Here is a 22,786-nt window from a genome sequence, read left to right as displayed (position 1 = left end):
TGCAATATTGGATACTCTGTACATTAACAAGCTGGCAGCCTGCCTAACGCCCCCTAGAGCAAGAATAGAAAGGAAAACGATGCGTGTTCACGCTTGGTGATAACCACTTTGCCAACAACGGTAACTGCATGTAAGTGGCACAATAATGGCTGGCCAATGGCTCTGTCCTTCCCTTTCGTCACGTATCGGATTTGTCCGCAACATTTCATGTCGACTTCCCTGTTTTTTTCATTTCTGCAAATGCAGTGACCTAGCAGGAGTTGTGTGGAAATGGCGCGTTGAAGCTGAGTGTTGCAGCGCCGATTACGTCAGCATTTCTCGTCACACATCCTCCCTCACCGGAGAGACCAATCTCGTCGTTTACATTTTTGTTCATCGTTTTCAGCAGCTCTTTCTGAAGAAATCCAATGTGAAGAAATAGCACACTAGTCGAGTTAAAAATTCTTTTTTTAAGGCAACTGATGTGCTATTTCTTCACATCGGAAATCTTGTTATACCCACCAGTGCAATTGGACTACTACTTTTGTGCCACCTATACTTGCTTCACACATTCAAAGACAAAGACTGGCCGTCATGAAAGCTCAAAAATCAGAAAACTCCTTCACACAATGAAAGGAAAATTATGATCTACCATAGTTTCACAAGGACAACTTCAAACACTTCCAGAAAATTGTGAAAAAATATAAAATAGAAATATCGACACTCGATATTGCCTGTTTGATATCGATATATCTATTTTTTCCAACGGCGCTGCATGCTATAGACCAGGACACTACCAAGAACTTTTTATGTACGAGGTGCATTCAAGTTCTAAGACCTCCGATTTTTTTTTTCTAATTAACTACTCACCCGAAATCGATGAAACTGGCGTTACTTCTCGACGTAATCGCCCTGCAGACGTACACATTTTTCGACGCCATGATTCCATGGCAGCGGCGAAGGCTTCTTTAGCAGTCTGTTTTGACCACTGGAAAATCGCTGAGGCAATAGCAGCACGGCTGGTGAATGTGCGGCCACGGAGAGTGTCTTTCATTGTTGGAAAAAGCCAAAAGTCACTAGGAGCCAGGTCAGGTGAGTAGGGAGCACGAGGAATCACTTCAAAGTTGTTATCACGAAGAAACTGTTGCGTAACGTTAGCTCGATGTGTGGGTGCGTTGTCTCGGTGAAACAGCACACGCGCAGCCCTTCCCGGACGTTTTTGTTGCAGGGCAGGAAGGAATTTGTTCTTCAAAACATTTTCGTAGGATGCACCTGTTACCGTAGTGCCCTTTGGAACGCAATGGGTAAGGATTACGCCCTCGCTGTCCGAGAACATGGACACCATCATTTTTTCAGCACTGGCGGTTACCCGAAATTTTTTTGGTGGCGGTGAATCTGTGTGCTTCCATTGAGCTGACTGGCGCTTAGTTTCTGGATTGAAAAATGGCATCCACGTCTCATCCATTGCCACAACCGACGAAAAGAAAGTCCCATTCGTGCTGTCGTTGCGCGTCAACATTGCTCGGCAACATGCCACACGGGCAGCCGTGTGGTCGTCCGTCAGCATTCGTGGCACCCACCTGGATGACGCTTTTCGCATTTTCAGGTCATCGTGCAGGATTGTGTGCACAGAACCCACAGAAATACCAACTCTGGAGGCGATCTGTTCAACAGTCATTCGGCGATCCCCCAAAACAATTCTCTCCACTTTCTCGATCGTGTCGTCAGACCGGCTTGTGCGAGCCCGAGGTTGTTTCGGTTTGTTGTCACACAATGTTCTGCCTTCATTAAACTGTCGCACCCACGAACGCACTTTCGACACATCCATAACTCTATCACCACATGCCTCTTCAACTGTCGATGAATTTCAATTGTTTTCACACCACGCAAATTCAGAAAACGAATGATTGCACACTGTTCAAGTAAGGAAAACGTCGCCATTTTAAGTATTTAAAACAGTTCTCATTCTCGCCGCTGGCGGTAAAATTCCAGCTGCCGTACGGTGCTGCCATCTCTGCGACGTATTGACAATGAACGCGGCCTCATTTTAAAACAATGCACATGTTTCTATCTCTTTCCAGTCGAGAGAAAAAAAATCAGAGGCCTTAGAAGTTGAATGCACCTTGTATATATGGTAGATACAGTAAGTCCGCACGGTGGGGGAGACTGTGTAATGCTTGCATCTCACTTTTAATAATCCAGCAGTTGGTTCAAATGGCTCTGAGCACTATGGGACTTAACATCTGAGGTCATCAGTCCCGTAGAGCTTAGAACTACTTAAACCTAACTAGGCTAAGGACATGGGACTTAACATCCATGCCCGAGGCAGGGTTCGAACCTGCGACCATAGCTGTCACGCGGTTCCAGACTGTAGCGCCTAGAACCGCTTTATACTCCCATTTTTCAATACCTGATATTAACCTGTCATAAAACGATTGTGCATATACAACTTCATTTGTATATAAGTGATACCGCGTAAATGGTTAATGTCCAGAGTGATGGCATTTTAACGGAAATGATCAAAAATATAATTAGTTCATTGAAATTATCCATTATGTAATATGGTTATAATAGAATTGTTTTGCATAATAACATATAAATTATTGTTGTTGCATTGGTTGTTTATCTATGGTATGTTGTATTCAGGGCCTGAAGATGATGTAACAACACCGAATCTGTTGTTGTTGTTGTCTTCAGTCCTGAGACTGGTTTGATGCAGCTCTCCATGCTACTCTATCCTGTCCAAGCTTCATCATCTCCCAGTACTTACTGCAGCCTACATCCTTCTGAATGTGCTTAGTGTATTCATCTCTTGGACTCCCTCTACGATTTTTACCCTCCACGCTGCCCTCCAATGCTAAATTTGTGATCCCTTAATGCCTCAGATCATGTCGTACCAACCGGTCCCTTCTTCTTGTCAAGTTGTGCCACAAACTCCTCTTCTCCCCAATTCTATTCAATACCATCTCACTAGTTATGTGATCTACCCATCTAATCTTCAGCATTCTTCTGTAGCACCGCATTTCGAAAGCTTACCAGATAGGATTAACAGAGGACTTCGAGAAGGTCAAAGAAGAGCAGTACATTTTGCATTATCGAGAAATAAGGGAGAGACAGTGCCACTGACATGATATAGTATTTGGGGTGGACATAATTAAAACAGATAAGAGTGAAGTAATGGTGTTTGGAAGAGAGAAAGGAATGAATGGAAATATTACCTTGAATGGAGAACCCCTCAAAGTGGTAGAAAGTTTTACTTATTTAGGGAGTGAAATATCTAGGAATGGAAGAATAACTAACGAAATTAATAGGAGGTTACAGAAGGGAGGCAATTTCTACCAAACAATAAAACATCTGATTTGGAATAATGAAGTTTCAGAAAGAGCAAAACTCCTGATGTATAAGAATTATTACTTCCCTATTGTCACCTATGGTGGAGATACATGGACAATGAAAGAAAGGGACTGGAGCAGACTGCAAGCAGGGGAAATGAAATTTCTCAGAGCAGTTAAGGGAAAAACAAGAATGGACAGAGTAAGGAATGTAGAGATTAGAAAGGACCTCAAACAAAAAAGTATGAGAGAAGAAATTGAAAGAAAGAGATTAAGATGGTATGGGCATGTTAAGAGGATGCATGGACAGAGACTCCCCAAAATTATGGAAGAACTAAAGATGGATGGGAAAAGACCTAGAGGGCGCCCAAGAACACGGTGGGAAATGGGAATGAGAATATCTGTTGAAAGGAGAGGTGTGACCTGGCAGCAAGTGGAGGAAGAAAAGTGGTGGGAGGACCGAGCCAAGTGGAGAGGACTCGTCAGCACCCAGACCCGGCAGTAGCTGGAGCGGGATTGGGATATAGATAGATAGATAGATAGATAGATAATTTAAACAAAGGCGTTTCTCGTTGTGGCGGAATCTTCTCACTAAATTCCAGTCACCAACTTTCTCCTCCGAATGCGAAAATATTTTGTGGACGCCGACATACATGTTGTTGTTATTGTGGTCTTCAGTCCTCAGACTGGTTTGATGCAGCTCTCCACGCTCCACATACATAAGGGATCATAAGTAAGGAAAACTAGGGCTCGCACGGAAACTTATAGGTATTCGCTTTTTTCCACGCGCGCTTCGAGGTTGGAATAATAAAGCGTCGTTGTGAAGGTGGCTTGATGAACATTCTGCCAGGTACTTAAGTGTGAATTCCAGGTTATCCACGTACATGTAGGTGTGACGCAAAACTCGTCCCTCAGACACTAACAGACTGGATAGAGGCAGACATGACCCCAAATTTCTGTCAAAGATTATTGCTCGGCATGAAAGTTGGTGGTACCAGTAAAACCCTCACAAGGAGCGTCGAACGACTGAATGGCAGGCTCCTGGATCACAAGCCTCAAAGAAAGTCAAACGGCAACGTTCGAGAACAAAGACAATGTTGATGGCACTCTTTGATACTAAAGAATTAGTTCACCGCGAGTATGTTCTTCCAGGTGAAACAGTGAACCAAACACTTTACATCAAAGCTTGAAACATTTGCGGCAAGCAATTTGACAAACTGCGACATTCTCTTGTTATTATCCACGGATATAGCTTGCAGTAAACATCTATCGGTGTTGCTGCTGTAAAAAGAATTCAGAATTCTGGATCTGATGATGGTCATTAAAGACCGAAACCGGTAATCTGGTAAATAGAAAAAATTGCGACCATAGGCGTAAATTAAAGGAAACTTAAGGATTTTGACGTCGCCGACCTGATCTGTGGCATCCTCAGGAGTGGTTCTTAGTGCATGGCAATGGAAGATCCCATACCGATGTATCCATTACCGAGTGTCTGGCCAGACACTCTGTTATTGCCATCCCACATACATCATATTCGCCTCACCTCTCGACTTCCGATTTTTTTTAATTATTTCTGCGAGTGAAACGGTGACTGGAAAGATATCGCAGACATCCAACGGACTGTGACAAATGAACTTAGAAGCATCGCAGTTGAGCATTTTCCTGCTTTCAAGATCTCCTGAAGCATTGGCAACTGTGTATACAGGGTGAAAAGTATTTAAACCGACTAACTCTGGTAGTAAATGATGACTGACTGAAACCCTCAGCTGCCGACAGGTGTAGTTGATATACCTCGATGCGGACAGCTGAAAATGTGTGCCCCGACCGGGACTCGAACCCGGAATCTCCTGCTTACAGGGCAGACGCTCTATCCATCTGAGCCACCGAGGACACAGGTGAATAGCGCGACTGCAGGGACTTATCCCTTGCACGCTTCCCGTGAGACTCACATTCCCACCTGTCCACAGCTCTACATATGTAATGTACCTTATAGACATTTGCCCATACACTCATTACTCGCGCACGCTTTGGCGAATCCCGTAAGAGTTTGGGCAAGCTGTGCGCATTCGCACAGACGAAGGTCAATGGCTGGGTAGCCTTTAACTATATATATATGAAGACAATAACTGTTCTCGAAAGAAGCGTCTCTAAGGTACATTACATATGTAGAACTGTGGACAGTTGGGAATATGAGTCTCACGGGAAGCGTGCAAGGGATAAGTCCCTGCAGTCGGGATATTCATCTGTGTCCTCGGTGGCTCAGATGGATAGAGCGTCTGCCATGTAAGCAGGAGATCCCGGGTTCGAGTCCCGGGCTGGGCACACATTTTCAGCTGTCCGCATCGAGGTATATCAACAACACCTGTCTGCAGCTGAGGGATTCAGTTAGTCATCATTTATTCCAGGAAAAAGCTGCACGGTCATGAACAGTATTCTGTTCTGTCGAGAACAGTTATTTTCTTCATGTATATAAACTCTGGTAGGTTGTAGGGGACATCAAAACAAATACTTTTCCCTAATGCCATTTTTCCTATGAGGATTATTTAAACCGGTAGAGGCCGTATTACGCTCTTCAGTTGTTAGAGGCCGTATTACGCTCTTCAGTTGTAGGCAACTGCTGTCCACCAGTGTAGTAGTGCATTGTCTCTGTTTACTAACGGAGCGATACACCTGGAGTGAGTACACTGACATGGTCGGTGCGTACTACGTAGCGCACCACAACGGACGAGCTGCACAGCGGGTTTATCAACAACAATATCCTAATCGCCGTATCCCGCATCGTACGACCTTTGCTGCTGTGTACCGACGTCTGCGTGAGACCGGGTCATTTAGCAGATTACCTGGACAGGGACGCCGTCGCACGGTAAGAACGCTGCAATTTGAGGAAGCTGCCTTGCAGCATGTGGAGCGGGATCCTTAAATCAGCGCTCGAGCAATTGCACGTAACATGGGGAGGAATCAGACGAATGTAAGAACAGTCCTTCGAGAGCATTTGTTACGTCCATTTCACTTACAGCGTGTCCACAACCTGGACCCAGTTGATTATCCACCCAGAGCACAGTTTTCGCAGTGGTACCTGGAACAGTGTGAAATGCAACCTACATTTCCGTCCTCTGTGTTCTTGTGTTGTTTACCGATGAAGCAACGTTCGGGCGTGATGGAGTCTTCAACATGCACAGTTCGCATGTTTGGAGTGAGGATAACCCACATGCCACAGTTACTGGCGCTCGTCAAGTGCGGTTCTTCGTTAATGTGTGGGTCGGTATTGTTGGGGACTGTTTAATTGGGCCGTATCTGCTACCTAGGCCATTAAATGGCAGGCACTATTACAATTTTCTCGCCAGAGCATTGCCAGAATTGCTGGAAGACGTCCCGCTCCCTACAAGACAACGCATGTGGTTCCGACATGACGGGTCGCCGGCACATTTCAGTCGTCGTGTGCGTCGATTCCTGGACCGACGGTTCCCAGAAACGTGGATTGGCAGAGGTGGTCCTGTACCGTGGCCTGCTCGATCCCCAGATATGTCCCCTCTGGACTTTTTTGTGTGGGGAGAGATGCGCAACCTTGTTTACGCAACTCCTGTTGCGTCAGAAGAGGATCTGGTTGCCCGGATAGTAGCAGCAGCAGGAACAATTCGGGATACTCCTGGGGTTTTTGCCCGTGTCAGACAGAACATGATCCGACGGTGTAACCTTTGTTTACGTGTCATTTTTGAAAATCTACTTTAATTGATATTATGTTGTGTTAATCTGTTGTCCCTTGGTCATAAAAAAATGGAAAAGCGTTTGTTGGTTTAATTAATTACCCGCCAGAGAAAGTTCCCCTACCGGTTTAAATACTCCTCATAGGAACAAATGACATCAGGGAAAAATATTTGTTTTGATGTGCCCTACAACTGCCCAGAGTTTGTCGGTTTTAATACTTTTCACCCTCTAGATAGCCAAGGGGAGTACTTCGGTAGAAGCTAGGATCATTATTTGGTAAGAGTAATTTTCTATTTTTTTAAAAAAAAGTCCTGTCCTGGAACTTCTCAGACAAAGGGAGTAATCCAGTAATTTTATAAAGTTCAGTGTATTAACTGACTTTGTAGTATTTAATCGCGGCCACCCTCAGTTACTTTAGAGACAGTAAGCACATTATTGCTGTTTTGTTTTCGGAAACTTTTGAAAGTAAAACGGGTCCTTTTGGATTTAAATAACTCAAATTACGCAAAGTAGATCTCTGAGATCCGTTTTCTTCACAAAGTTTAAGGGGAATGGAGAGGTCTGCCTCTTGACAAAACCTGGGTACCTCATTCTGAACTGGTAGCAACAAGGCAGTCAATGGAGCAGCACCAGCAGTAAACACCAAAAGAGAAGAAATACGAGGCACCCTCTCATTCCCGTGCCTATTTTGCCCAAAGGGACCGCCATTATCTCACATGCGTGTGTGAAGACTCTGAACATACTCGAGAACAGTTCGCGATGAGTTCCATCTGATGACACTCCAAAAGAAACCCGCAACAAATATAAAAGGCTGTGAGGACGGGCGTGAGTCGTACTTGGGTAGCTCAGTTGGTAGAGCACTTGCCCGCGAAAGGCAAAGGTACCGAGTTCGAGTCTCGGTCCGACACACAGTTTTAATCTGCCAGCAAGTTTCATATCAGCGCACACTCCGCTGTAGAGTGAAAATCTCATTCTGGAAATAGAATGTATCCCCAAAACTCAGAACCTGGGACCACATTGTCAGACTGCGCCCGACATATCGAGTACATCCACGTCTCTTTAAAACAATCGAAATCCTATGTACAAAACCGCCTGAAATGTCTCATTGCTTTACAAATGAGCTGAACACATATTTCACTTTAAGTGTGCAACTCAGAAGAAGTTGAAGAATGGTATGAAAGTAAGCTTAAGTTTTGTTGCATGTCCCTAAGTGCATTATGGAACTCTGAATGAATAAAGTCTGCCTAATCTGCGCTTCATTTTAAGCAAAAGGTAGTTTTTCACCTCGGTTGTTTGATTTGGGGGTGTGGACCAAACAGTGATGGCATTGGTCCCATCAGATTGGGGAAGGATGGGAAAGGAAGTCGGCCATGCCCTTTCAAAGGAACCATCCCAGCATTTGCCTGAAGCAATTTAAGGGGGGTAGGACGTGAAACGGGCCGACTTGGAGCAGGAGAGGCACCACAGGACATTTTAATTTCCAGCATCTATACTTTTACAAGTAAATTCATAAAACTTTGTCAGCATCACCAGGAAGGAATCAGGATTCACACTCATTGCAGTGGAAGTTCGAAAACATACAAAATTATTTTTTTTCCGTGTGAAATTTCATCATTTTTGTCACTTACTAATGGCTGCATTTGTTGCTATAGGTACACTTTTCTCCATAGGTTAGAGAGATTCTTCGATGAATTTTTCACAGCATACATACCATACTTACAGGAGTATGAAACTCTACAATTTATTTAATTTACGAAGAAACGAATGGTCCGTTGTATTTTAAACTTCATGTTTAGAAAAAACACAAATTTTGTAGTTAATTACCTCAATTTTTACCACAGTTTTTAATAGATTTGGAAAATTCTACAGTTTCATACACCGTTAAGTATGGTTTGTATGCTGTGCAAAATTCATCGAACCATCTCTCTTACTTATGAAGAAAAGTGTACCTATAGCAACAAATGCTGCCATTAGTAAGTGGAAAAAAAATGATGAAATTTCGCATGTAAGAAAAATTACTTCGTTATGTTTTCGAACTTCCACTGCTATGAGTGTGAATTCTGAATCCTTCCTGGTGATGGTGACAAAGTTTTATGAATTTATTTGTAAAAGTATAGACAGTGGAAATTAAAATGTCCTGTGGTGCCTCCCAAGCTCCAAGTCGGCCCGTTTGACGTCCTACTCCCCTTAAAAATGGTTCAAAATGGCTCTGAGCACTATGGGACTTAACATCTGAGGTCATCAGTCCCCTAGAACTTAGAGCTACTTAAACCTAACTCAACATAAGGACATCACACATATCCATGCCCAAGGCAGGAATCGAACCTGCGACTGGACCGTAAGAGCAGCGCGGTTCCGGACAATTTGGTCGAGATTGGTCACATACAGATACCTCTACCCGACGGAAAATAGAAATTCAGTATGTTAGCTAAATTTCATACGCAGCAACATACACTACTGGCCATTAAAATTGCCGGCTGGTCCCGGCGGAGATTCGAGTCCTCCCTCAGGCAGGGGTGTGTGTGATTGTCCTTAGGATAATTTAGGTTAAGTAGTGTGTAAGCTTAGGGACTGATGACCTTAGCAGTTAAGTCCCATTAGATTTCACACACATTTGAACATTTTGAACATTAAAATTGCTACACCAAGAAAAAAAGCAGATGATAAACGGGTATTCATTGGACAAATATATTATACTAGAACTGATATGTGATTACATTTTCACGCAATTTGGGTGCATAAGTCCTGAGAAATCAGTACCCAGAACAACCACCTCTGGCCGTAATAACGGCCTTGACACGCCTGTTGGGCGTTGAGTAAAACAGAGCTTGGATGACATGTACAGGTACAGCTGCCCATGCAGCTTCAACACTATACCACCGTTCATCGAGAGTAGTGACTGGCGTATTGTGACGAGCCAGTTGCTCGGCCACCATTGAACAGACGATTTCAATTGGTAAGAGATCTGGAGAATGTGCTGGCCAGGACAGCAGTGGAACATATTCTGTATCCAGAAAGGCCCGTACAGGATCTGCAACATGCGGTCGTGCATTATCCTGCTGAAATGTAGGGTTTTGCAGGGATCGAATGAAGGGTAGAGCCATGAAACGTAACACATCTCAAATGTAACGTCCACTGTTCAAAGTGCCGTCAATGCGAACAAGAGGTGACCGAGACGTGTAACCAACGACACCCCATACCATCACGCCAGGTGATACGCCAGTATGGCGATGATGAATACACGCTTCCAATGTGCGTTCACCGCGATGTCGCCAAACACGGATGCGACCATGTTGATACTGTAAACAGAACCTGGATTCATCCGAAAAAATGACATTTTGCCATTCGTGCACGCAGGTTCGTCGTCGAGTACACCATCGCAGGCGCTCCTCTCTGTGATGCAGCGTCAAGGGTAACCGCAGCCACGGTCTCCGAGCTGATAGTCCATGCTGCTGCAAACGTCGTCGAACTGTTCGTGCAGATGGTTGTTGTCTTGCAAACGTCGCCATCTGTTGACTCGGGGATCGAGACGTGACTGCACGATCCGTTACAGCCGTGCGGATAAGATGCCTGTCATCTCACGAGGCCGTTGGGATCCAGCACGGCGTTCTGTATTAACCTCCTGAACCCACCGATTCCATATTCTGCTAACAGTCATTGGATCTCGACCAACGCGAGCAGCAATGTTGCGATACGATAAACCGCAATCGCGATAGGCTAAACAATCCGACCTTTATCAAAGTCGGAAACGTGACGGTACGCATTTCTCCTCCTTACACGAGGCATCACAACAATGTTTCACCAGGCAACGCCGGTCAACTGCTGTTTGTGTATGAGAAATCGGTTGGAAACTTTCCTCATGTCAGCGCGTTGTAGGTGTCGCCACCGGCGCCAACCTTGTGTGAATGCTCTGAGAAGCTAATCATTTGCATATCACAGCATCTTCTTCCTGTCGGTTAAGTTTCGCGTCTGTAGCACTTCATCTTCTTGGTGTAGCAATTTTAATGGCCAGTAGTGTATTGTGTAACACGCACCAAACGGAAAATCATAGCGACATCTGTTTTTCACTGCAAACTTTTTCCAAATGTCGCACAGTTTTTCACAATAACTATGACCATTAACGAAATTATGGGCGCACCATCATAAACTTGACATATGAAACTCTAAGTAAAGCAAAAAAAATTTTTTTCAGAAGTTCTGTAAAATCGTTTGAGAAGGACTGCACCTCCATTCTGTCAGCACCGACTGGCCGAAAACTGACAAACGCTTGTTGGCCTCCGTTTCCGAAGTAACGACGTAAATTGGTCATTGCGCATCGGCCACTTTATCCTATGCTGACTCTGCTGGACGAAGAGACTTGGGGCATTTGCGAGGGATCAGTTACGCTCAAGGCAAACACAGTTTATAACTGTAATACGAACTTGGCGTGTTAAATTCTTCGTGTACGGTTATACACCGTAAGCGGCAGATTATGACAGCATTTTAAATTCGATCAATAATTTCGCAAAATATTGAAAATAGAACTTTTGTTGTCCCACCCTGCAACTGGCATCAGGCGTTTTACTAATACGTATTAATAGGTCCATGCATGACAATGCACGTTACCAATATGTGCCGACAATCCGTGAGCGAAAATGCGATTTTTCAGGGTATGTCAGGCTCTATTGATCGCAGACATAAAGGGTGAAGTCTTTTGGATATTCTGTAGTGAACACACAGTGCGTCGTGTAGAAATAATCCGAAAGCAAAGATCGCTTAAATACCACCACATTTCTAGAGAGAGTTTCGTTGTGGAAACTATTAAATACATCTCGCATTGAAATACGTACCAAATTTCGAGGCTCAGTAAAACATCGCCCATCTTGGAGATTTTGTGCTCGTCTAAATTATACTTGCCTTTTTTCGGTGCTCCTGCAGCAGCTTTCTGTCGTGTTTTGTGTACCATGGGGGATCAGTTCCGCCTGATATTAATTTATTTGGTATGAATCTCTCGAGTGCCGTTGATACTATTTCTTTGAACTTTACGCCACATATGGTCAGTGAAAAAGACCAATAAAAAGGTGTTATCATGTGGACGTAATGTGCTGTTCCAGTCTCTTCTGTGCCTAAGGTCCATCACCGTTCCTTTTGGATCCCTACGTAATTCGGTGCTCTCCGATACACACGATCGAACAGCGGAGGAGTGGTACTCAAGCGTCAACTTTAGGTTACAATATCTCCGGATGTAATTAACATTCTACAATGCAACAAACGGCACTGATTACGTATTTGTTTATATGTTCAGATGTGCTAACAAAACTAACGGGATTCCATTTAAAAAAACGTAGGTTTGTGTTAAAAAACATACTTCCGTGCATTTTTTTATGGTTTGTATTAACCAATTACACTAGCCCCTCTCCTTACGTTCGGTCTGTGGAATCGATTCGTCAGTATTTGATGTGGTTTACGAAATATATCCAGCGGTAACGTTAGGTGACTCACCCTGTATATATATATATATATATATATATATATATATATATATATATATATATATATATATATATTTTTTTTTTTTTTTTAAATAGAGGTGGAGCCCCTCCACGCCCACACCGGCATGATGGCCAACTCAAAAGGTCTACTGCCATCTCTTCATAAGGGTTAGTATTCACTAAAGTGAGGTGTCGCAGGATGTGGGTACTGCGATGTTTGCGTACGTCTGGTTAGGATTAACCATTAATACGCGCTCATCTTGGCAGAAATACATATTGACATAATCGTCGGTTTTCCAAAAGATATAAATATTTCGATTTCGGAAAAGAAGCTCTGTATTTGGCCAAGATGTCGAAGAAGAAGGTCCCTTACGTACTGGTTGTATCGAGTAAGATGTGGAGGCGGCGGTTTGAAAGCGGACAGAAGTACGAGGAATGGCGTCCCTGACCTGAGGGATCGCTAGCTGGCGAAGGGGCAAGTGTGGCAAAAAGTCCGGCGTGGCAAATGTCCGGCATTCCTTCAGTACTGTGTTATTGTGATAATGATTTTACTTCAGCTGGTCTGCCTCATGTATCGTTATATCCAAATGGTTTATAAATGTTAATCAACGTTCAGATCCGATGATGGCACCTTTAGTGTGTTGAAACCGGTTATCCAGTAAACAGTATTTAAGCGATCTCTTTTGGATATCCCTTGGCCTAGCGACCATTTAAAAATCTAGCGGAAGATCGGGTATACTGGTAGCTATATTACAGCACACGGTCAAAATTTAAATGTTACACACTTCCCTTAGCCCAGGCAAAGTCAGCTAATCGGTTGGTTCTTTTGCATTAGGTGTAGTCCAGGGTGTGCTTGAGCACTTTGTAAAAGCACCATTTGTTCGTGGACGGTACCTGGGAAAACCCCGATGATTTCCGGGTAAGCAAAGTACCAGTTGTGAGGTTGACCACTTCTGTAATTTCTGTTCGTGGCAGATCGTCGAAATTTTTACCGTATGTTCTTCAGATGATATTCTCGGGGAACTTCGAAACTTTTTTCGGTATGATATTCCACACCTAGATCCAGAGGTTCAAATTTACCATATTTTTGCGCGTAAAATATGACTGTAATATCTGGTTTGAGACGTTAATGTAGTTTTAGCTGACGTGGTAAGAACATGGCAAGGGTTCTAGGGTCACGAAACTATGTTTTTACTTGACATTTTTTCGCCAATAATACTTTATAACCCCCTGTCTCTACAATATGGACAGTTCACGTCTATACAAATATGTACCAAATGGTAATGCAGTAACTAAAAATGGTACGTAAAGGTTTTTTTATAAATTACCGCTACCAGTCACAAACTTCGTCAACTATTGGAATACTTTTTTATTTAGCGACATGTTTCGACGGTTAAACCTCATCTTCAGACTAAATGGCATTACAAAAACAATTTTAAAATAATGCCATACATATGTTAAATAGTCTTTTAGTGAATGATGTGGTCATCTTTTTCTTCTGGTGTGGCAATCTCGTTCTGATGCGCATGGGTACCACCATTTCCGTGCCTCTCCAGGTCACTGGTCACAAATTGTCACTAACACAGCAGTAACTTGGAGACACGATCACAAACAGTTCTGTAGTGCAATTTATAAAAAAAAAAGAAAGAAAGAAAGAAAGAAAGAAAATAAACCTTTACATATTGCTTGAGACAGTCACGGTCGAAATATAGTAAACATGTCTTGAAATTCAACTAAAAATGGACTAGAAAGAGTCATAACATAACTAACGAGAATTCAAAATGATTGCAAAAAATTATGTAAAACCGGGAAGACTGAGAACTCAGTAAAATACCGCTAATAATATTTTTACTCTTTTAAGAAACAAATCATAAGCGGAGCGTTTTCAAAAGCATGGCGATCGATGAGCAAATAATCCAGAAAAATATGTAAATCAAACGATTTTGTGCTAACCTTATACTATGCGTACGATACCTATTTGTTGTTTGTGCGTGTCAAAGCATATAAATGTATAGAAGTAAACAGATACGAGTAACTGTCAAGAGTTTACTGATATATCGAGTTCGTTTTATACGAGCAGCATATCCCCAGCTGTAGCGGGGAAAAGAATCGAACTAGTGGAATTTTTCCGCTGGTGATTCCAGCACTATTAGTAATTAATGGCGAGGAAACAAAATCTGTTCTTTGTTATACATCGTACTAAAAACAGCACATCCGTGATCCAACAATCTGTGCTGGAAACACATGTAATTATCCCGCCTCAATGAATATTTCAAAACGTAACGTAAAAACCCTGTTCGGTGAATTCTGCCGCCTGTCGGTGAGGCCGCGCAACTGCGCAGTTGTTTTGTTGAGCGACCGATAGATGGCAGCTGCGAAGTCTACCCGACACTAGTTCACACCAAACGTAACATGCGAGGAAGAGATCCAAGTTACAGAGCGCATCAAGTAGCTAGATATGAAATTTGTCAGTCTCTCTGTCTGTCGACTGTTAAGAACCCTTTTTCGTTGGAAAAGGTAGGCATATCATGTTGAAATATACGTCACATACAAATTTCTGTGGTCCCTTTGCGATGTAAAAAATTTATGCTTGATAATGAATGGAATGAAAAGTCACAGCCATTTACGTCAAATAGTTTGGTAGACGCAAATGACTCACCAAAACCTACAGGGTATCTCCCGTTGACCTGGAATCATTAAATATGGCACGAAGGAAGATTTCACAGTACAAGTGAAGGGAAAAAAAACGTATGTTTTTACCATTAGAACTTAATACTGCATTCATCACCTGTCGAAGCATAATAGAAAAATACTAGTGCATTTAGTCATGAAATGTAAATTGTAAGTAAAGTAAAATATTTTATTAAACTTGTCTCTCTACCTACACAAACTGAAGACGCCTCTCGTTTCTTTTAGTATGTCCGGGCTAGTCCAGAATGAAATGTGAGGCTAGCCTATAGATAGAAATCATTCATAAAAAGTAGTGTCTTACAGGGACCTGTCTACGGTAACAGGTGACAGATGAAGCGTTGGCAGTTGGTCACTCTGATTGCGCCTTTCAAAATAGGAAAGATCGCAACTGGCAGTGTTAGCAATTCTGTTTCTAGCACGCGCCTACACAACACTTGAAATGTACCTGCGTCTGCTCGAAAGCCCCCACAGAATCGAAAACATAATAAAGAAAAAAATACACGTTAGCAAACGGTGGCCGAACAATCCCTGAAATACCTATAGGGGTGTCTCTGAGAAAAGCACTTTGTAACAAATAGAGAAAGAATAAAAAAAACTATGCGCTGCCCGTCACATGCCATACATAATCTTCTGATCCAGACGTTGTGATTATGGTGCATTTACACGTGAAAAGATGCATGGCGTCCACCCCCACTACGTCCTCGTATTTGTATCTGTCGCTAATACCATTTACATTGCCCTTCTTGATCTCGCGTCCTTTAAATCACTTTTTTCTAGAATGAGATTTTTACTGTCCAGCGGAGTGTGCACTGATATGAAGCTTCCTGGCAGATTAAAACTGTGTGCCGGACCGAGACTCGAACTCGGGACCTTTGCCTTTCGTGGGCAAGCGCTCTACCATTATTATTATTATTATTATTTATTTTTAATCTCATTTTGTTCGTTTTCGTTCGTTGCATCTGCTCGGGGCGGACGTCATAAGACGTCCGTTTAAGTTCGTTGTTGGTCGATTAACTCAGTTTTTTTTTTACAGAGGGCAGCTAACCCTCTGACCGGACACGCTGAGCTACCGCGCCGGCGTTTACCTAGCTTATCTCTAGTCTCCTGAGGCGCTTTGCCTTTCATAAAGCAATGTTTAATCAGCACACGAAATTCTTTTTCGTCCATTTTTTGACAATCACTCGACTTCCTTGATTCACACGAACGCCAAACACAAAGAAATAGACCTATATGACATGTGAGCTACCCAAAGACGACTCACGCCCCGTCCTCACAGCCTTACTTCTGCCAGTACCTCGTCTCCCACCTTCCAAACTAGAGCACTCGCCCGCGAAAGGCAAAGGTCCCGAATTCGAGTTTCGGTCCGGCACACAGTTTTTATCTGCCAGTAAGTTTCATAATTTTTTCTGCTTTACTGCCACTTCTTTTAAGTTTTCCACCATTCCCTTCTTTTTTTTTTTTTCTCGGCGTTGAAGCCATGACCAATACATATTCAAATATAAAGTAATGCAGAAAAAAGCTGTTTCCATTTTTTGGCGCTGAAACGGCTAAAATGCACGAACTGTTTGTCCAGTTTCGTCGTATTTCCAAGTTTGCATCCCAGCAACTTTATTTAGCAAATAATTGTTATTTGGCGCAAAAGTAAAAGTAAGGGCTTTCAAAGTCGCCTGTTTTGCGCCATAAATCATGGTCGTAGCAAACTGGAAAGGACTGCTTCTCGTAATTCAAATAGCTCTGAGCACTATGGGACTTAACATCTGAGGTCATCAGTCCCCTACAACTTAGAAGTACTTAAACCTAACTAACCTAAGAACATCACACACATCCATGCCCGAGGTAGGATTTGAACCTGCGACCGTAGTGGTCGCGCGGTTCCAGAATGAAGCGCCTAGAACCGCTCGGCCACACCGGCCGGCGATATGTTGTAGAATTTTGGATCATACCCTGAGATCAAGCGTAATGAGCTCACTCGAACATAATTAAGCCCTCTGTGTCAAGCAGCATTGATTACGAAAACGTCAGTCCAGCCGAACCCGAGTCACAAACTTCCCACCTGACATGCTGAAAGCCATGGATTGAGACACCGACGCGGATGTGATATTTGTTGACCTTGCCATTTGCGTGCAGGTGCATAGCCGTTCTTGCCACCGAGTCTGCTTTACTACGCATCACTTGTCCGTCTCATCTTGACCTGCTTACCAACAGTTTTTCTGAGATGGGTGCAACTGCAGGTCTCCGTCGAACGTTGACGTTTCTTGTATGGTCAAATCAGGTAAGCCCAAGGCTCGCTCGGCGAAAGATCCGTACGCAAAGGCTGGAAAGTTGCACAGGTCACACCAATATTCAAGAAAGGTAGTAGGAGTAATCCACTAAATTACAGGCCTATATCGTTAACGTCGATATACAGCAGGATTTTGGAACAAATATAGTCTTCAAACATTATGAATTACCTAGAAGAAAACTGTCTATTGACACACAGTCAACACGGGTTGACAAAACGTTCCTGTGAAACAGGCACCAGCTCTTTATTCGCATGAAGTGCTGAGTGCTACTGACAAGGGATTTCAGATCGATTCCGTATTCCTGGATTTCCGGAAGGCTTTTGACACTGTACCACACAAGCGGCTCGTAGCGAAATTGCGTGCTTGTGGAATATCGTCTCAGTTATGTGACTGGATTTGTGATTTCCTGTCAGAGAGGTCACACTTCGTAGTAATTGACGGAAAGTCATCGAGTAAAACAGAGGTGATTTCTGCCGTTCCCCAAGTTAGTGTTATAGGCCCTTTGCTGTTCCTTATCTATATAAACGATATGGGTGACAATCTGAGCAGCCGTCTTCGGTTGCTTGCAGATGTCGCTGTCGTTTATCGACCAATAAAGTCATCAAAAGATCAAAACAAATTGGAAAACGATTCAGAAAATATATTTGAATGGTGCGAAAATTGGCAGTTGACCATAAATAACTAAAAGTAGGAGGTCAGCCACATGAGTGCTAAGAGGAATTCGTTAAAGTTCGGGTACACGATAAATCAGTCTAATCTAAAAGCCGTAAATTCAGCTAAATACCTAGATACTGCAATTCAGATGGTTCAAATGGCTCTGAGCACTATGGGACTTAACATCTGAGGCCATCAGTCCCCTAGAACTTAGAAGTAGTTGAACCTAACTAACCTAAGAACATCACACACATCCACGCCCGAGGCAGGATTTGAACCTGCGACCGTAGCGGTCGCGCGGTTCCGGACTGAAGCGCCTAGAACCGCTCGGCCACTCCGGTCGGCTACTGCAATTAGGAACAATTTAAATTGGAAGGAACACATCGAAAATGTTGTGGGGAAGGCTAACCAGACTGCGTTTTATTGGCAGGAGACTTAGAAAATGTAACAGACGTACTAAGACTGCCTACACTATGCTTGTCCGTCCTCTTTTAGAATACTGCGACGGCCGTTGTGGCCGAGCGGTTCTAGGCGCTTCAGTCCGGAACCGCGCGACCGCTACGGTCGCAGGTTTGAATCCTGCCTCGGGCATCGATGTGTGTGATGTCCTTAGGTTGGTTAGGTTTAATTAGTTCTAAGTTCTAGGCGACTGATGACCTCAGAAGTTAAGTCGGATACTGCTCAGAGCCATCATCTTAGAATATTGCTGCGCGGTGTGGGATCCTTACCAGATAGGACTGACGGAGTACATCGAAAAAGTTCAAAGAAACGCAGCACGTTTTGTATTATCGCGAAATATGGGAGAGAGTGTCACAGAAATGATACAGGATTTGGGCTGGACATCAGTAAAAGAAAGGCGTTTTTCGTTGCGACGCAATCTTCTCCCTAAATTCCAATAACCAACTTTCGCCTCCGAATGCGAAAATATTTTGTTGACACCAACCTACATAGGGAGAAGCGATCACCACGATAAAATAAGGGCCGGCCGCGGTGGTCTCGCGGTTCTAGGCGCTCAGTCCGGAACCGCGCGACTGCTACGGTCGCAGGTTCGAATCCTGCCTCGGGCATGGATGTGTGTGATGTCCTTAGGTTAGTTAGGTTTAAGTACTTCTAAGTTCTAGGGGACTGATGACCACAGATGTTAAGTCCCATAGTACTCAGAGCCATTTGAACCATTTTTTGATAAAATAAGGGAAATCAGAGCTCGTTCGGAGAGATATAGGTGTTCTTTCTTTCCGCGCGCTATACGAGATTCGAATAATAGAGAATTGTGAAGACGGTTCGATGAACCCTCTGCCAGGCACTTAAATGTGATTTGCAGAGTGTAGATGTAGATGTAGATCTGCAGCAGCACCATATCAAAATTCATTAACCAAAGTAGAGATCGCATGCGGTAAAATAAAATTTGTGGCCGCACTGACAGTTTCTTGCTACGGAGGACACAGCATGTTACCTCGGAGGGAGAGTAATCGACACGTGTTCGGTAAAAACTCGATTAACCGTCACTCTTTAAGCCGTCAGTTTCTGTAAACCTTCACTGCTGTAACAGCATAATAATACAGGTACTGTAATAACAGAATGCTCTAAGGTGCAGTGACGCATTCGCTTTGTTTATCTACTCTACTTTAGTGGGAAGTGAGTGTACCCGCCCACCGTAGAATGGTACATAAAATATGACCTTCAGCTGACGTGCTCACACATCTCCCCCTTTTCTTGCCTTTGTCCCACTTGTAGACTTGGCCACTGTTTCTATGTTTCGATACAGTGTATCGATACGTGGAACTGTCTCAGTGTTTCCAAACGGCTGTGTTTCACTGTCTCGGATACCGGGACCAGATTCGATCTCGAGCACAAAGAAACTGTATCGCTGTTTCAAAATAACACTGCTTCAGTCCACTTGTGCTTGGAACGGTCTAATTGTGTCGAAACAGTGACGTTTCATTCTGCTCTTGTGTCGGACGGGATTCGGGCTCGGTACAGGTACTGAAACACATTTAAAAAAATGGTTCAAATGGCTCTGAGCACTATGGGACTCAACTGCTGAGGTCATTAGTCCCCTAGAACTTAGAACTAGTTAAACCTAACTAACCTAAGGACATCACAAACATCCATGCCCGAGGCAGGATTCGAACCTGCGACCGTAGCGGTCTTGCGGTTCCAGACTGCAGCGCCTTTAACCGCACGGCCACTTCGGCCGGCAGAAACACATTTAACATCTCACTTCATGAAACACTTTCAAGTGTGTCGAAATCTTTTTGACACACAACTGCACGAAGCTTAAGGTTTCCGAAAATAAAGCTTCATTTCTAATTGAATGCCCTATTCCGAAATGGCGTAATATCTGCTTTATAAACACCAACAATAGAATAACGCGCATTATTCGCATTCAAAATAATAAAAGTGTGAAAAACATTCAGTTAAATTACACATCTCTTATAACATACACGTGCTGCAATTACAGTCGAGCTTGATAAATGTATGAAGATGCCACTGGTACACGAATCACAAGATCCATTGCTGTGGTGGAAAGAAAATCGTGTGTTGTTTACTACGCTGTTTGAAGTAATGAAGCTACGTCTTTGTATTATGGCCACCTCTGTTCCATGTCAGCGTATATTTTCAAAGTGGGGGCAAGCAATAACAGACAGACTATCCCGTCTTTCAAGCGAAAAAGTATCAAAAACGATATTTCTCAACTACAACTTAGAATAGGTGAAGTAGATCTATACAGAAATGAAACAGTAAAAATTCAGATCACTTTGTTCTTCTCTGGCAAATATCCACTGAATTTGTATTTGACTGGATTTTGTTTAGTCCACTAAATCTTAGATGTAGCTACCTTATAAGAACATTTTTCTCAGATTTGTTGCACACAGAAGACAATTCCGTATTTGCTCACCATTCAGTGAGTTTAATTTATTTTAGTGTATTTATCTGTTCGAGAATAATTATCTGATTTATGTATGTATATGTTTGTGTGTTGTAAATGTGCTATGTTTGCTTATTACACAATATAGCCATCTTAATACTTGTGTATCATAGATAATTCTCAGGCAAACCAACAACAGTACTTTGATACTTTTGTTTTTGCCTTTCAAATGCTGTGATAAAAAAAGCATTTCGACAGAAACTTAACTTTATCTCTGATTTCCTGGGGAAGTATGTAATAAAATGATAATATACCTGCTTGCTGTGAGTACTTGAGGGAAGTCCATATACCTGTACATCAAACAAACTTCCTTAGCAAGAATTGTAAGTGGTGTAGAGCCAGATGTGCCATGATACAGGTACCACAAAGGCATTACACCGTATGAATTGTTTTAAATTTTAGTTTGGATTTTATACTTAAAGGAAACATACCGCAAACAATGGAAAATTTAACTGTGAGTAAGAAAAGTGTGAGTGGCACACTCACAAATGTTAATTCAGTGCCTCGCTTCCCAGAATGCTATCTCAATAAATTATATTCTACGATATACCTCTTGAAGAGCACATACAGATCATCACTCATGAAACCTATCAACATCAGGCACTAGAATACAGGGAAACGAATTTGGCAAAATCTGTTATGTCAAACATACAAACTCTGACCCCAGCCAATTGAAAATATGAAAGTCACATAACACGAAAACAGCGCATTTCCTGTATGAAATAAGAGACTGCCAAGACACCTGAGTGAAATTTTCATACTTTCGGTGATATTATTGGCATCTCTCGCACCTTATTTGTGTTTGTATGGCAATATTTGTACAATAGACACTCAATATGATGTAATGTGTGGGCCTATACAATTCCGAAACACGAACTGTTTCATTGTTTCGAAACAGCGTTTCGAAACATTATATTGTACTGTCTCATTTGTTTCGAAACAGTTACGTGTTTCAGTTTTCCCATATCTGCCCACTTGTGAGTCAACAACCACCACTGGATCGGTTTCCAGTTGTGGCGAGAAGGCTGTAATTGTCGCAGTGTATCCAGCGGGCTGTGCCGTGTTACGTGTTTTCCACTCGAATAAGCTTTATTGACTAATATTTTACACTACCGTATTTAGTGCAGGTGTCTGTGATACAGTGACTCGATAAAATGTGTGAAAAACGTAAACGTGTTGTTTTAGGACTTAATAAAAAACTTGAAATTATAAAATGCTTAAGAGAGGGCGAAACTGCGACAAGTGTAGCGCTGATTTATGGTATTGGTAGAACAACAGTTTAACGACATAAAACGTGATGCTGATAAAATAGAACAACATGTGTCAACAATGCAGAGCATGGATGGAGATGTGCGAACAAGAAAGACAATGAAACCTGCAAAATATGATGAATTGGACACTGCGATGTACCGATGGTTTATACGAGCAAGAAGTCAGGGGATTCCACTTTCAGGGCCTATAATAAAGGCCAAGGCTGCTGAAATGAACAACAAACTCGTCTTTTAAAAGCGAGTATCGGATGGCTCGACAAGTTTAAATTTCGTCATGGCATTCGCCAACTTGATATCAGTGGAGAAAAACTCAGCGCGGATAGCTCTGTAATTGCCGCGGTGAAAGCTCGAACATCAAAAGGGCAAAATAAATTGACTGACTATTTTCAAGCTATATAAACTACACTCCTGGAAATGGAAAAAAGAACACATTGACACCGGTGTGTCAGACCCACCATACTTGCTCCGGACA

The 22,786-nt window shown here is 42.8% G+C and overlaps 1 protein-coding gene and 1 non-coding gene across 3 annotated transcripts in view; both read right to left on the bottom strand.

Moving 5' to 3' along the window:
* LOC126426971 (uncharacterized) overlaps positions 1–22,786 on the bottom strand; it is a 206,231-nt gene that overhangs the window by 74,549 nt on the left and 108,896 nt on the right. The window lies entirely within an intron of this gene.
* Positions 5,128–5,201, bottom strand: Trnat-ugu (transfer RNA threonine (anticodon UGU)). Its single transcript has one exon. It is a non-coding gene; the product is annotated as a tRNA-Thr (tRNA).

The sequence above is a fragment of the Schistocerca serialis genome, chromosome 11, assembly GCF_023864345.2.
Source record: "Schistocerca serialis cubense isolate TAMUIC-IGC-003099 chromosome 11, iqSchSeri2.2, whole genome shotgun sequence".
Lineage (NCBI taxonomy): Eukaryota > Metazoa > Arthropoda > Insecta > Orthoptera > Acrididae > Schistocerca > Schistocerca serialis.
This window is presented reverse-complemented; position numbering and strand designations above follow the sequence as displayed.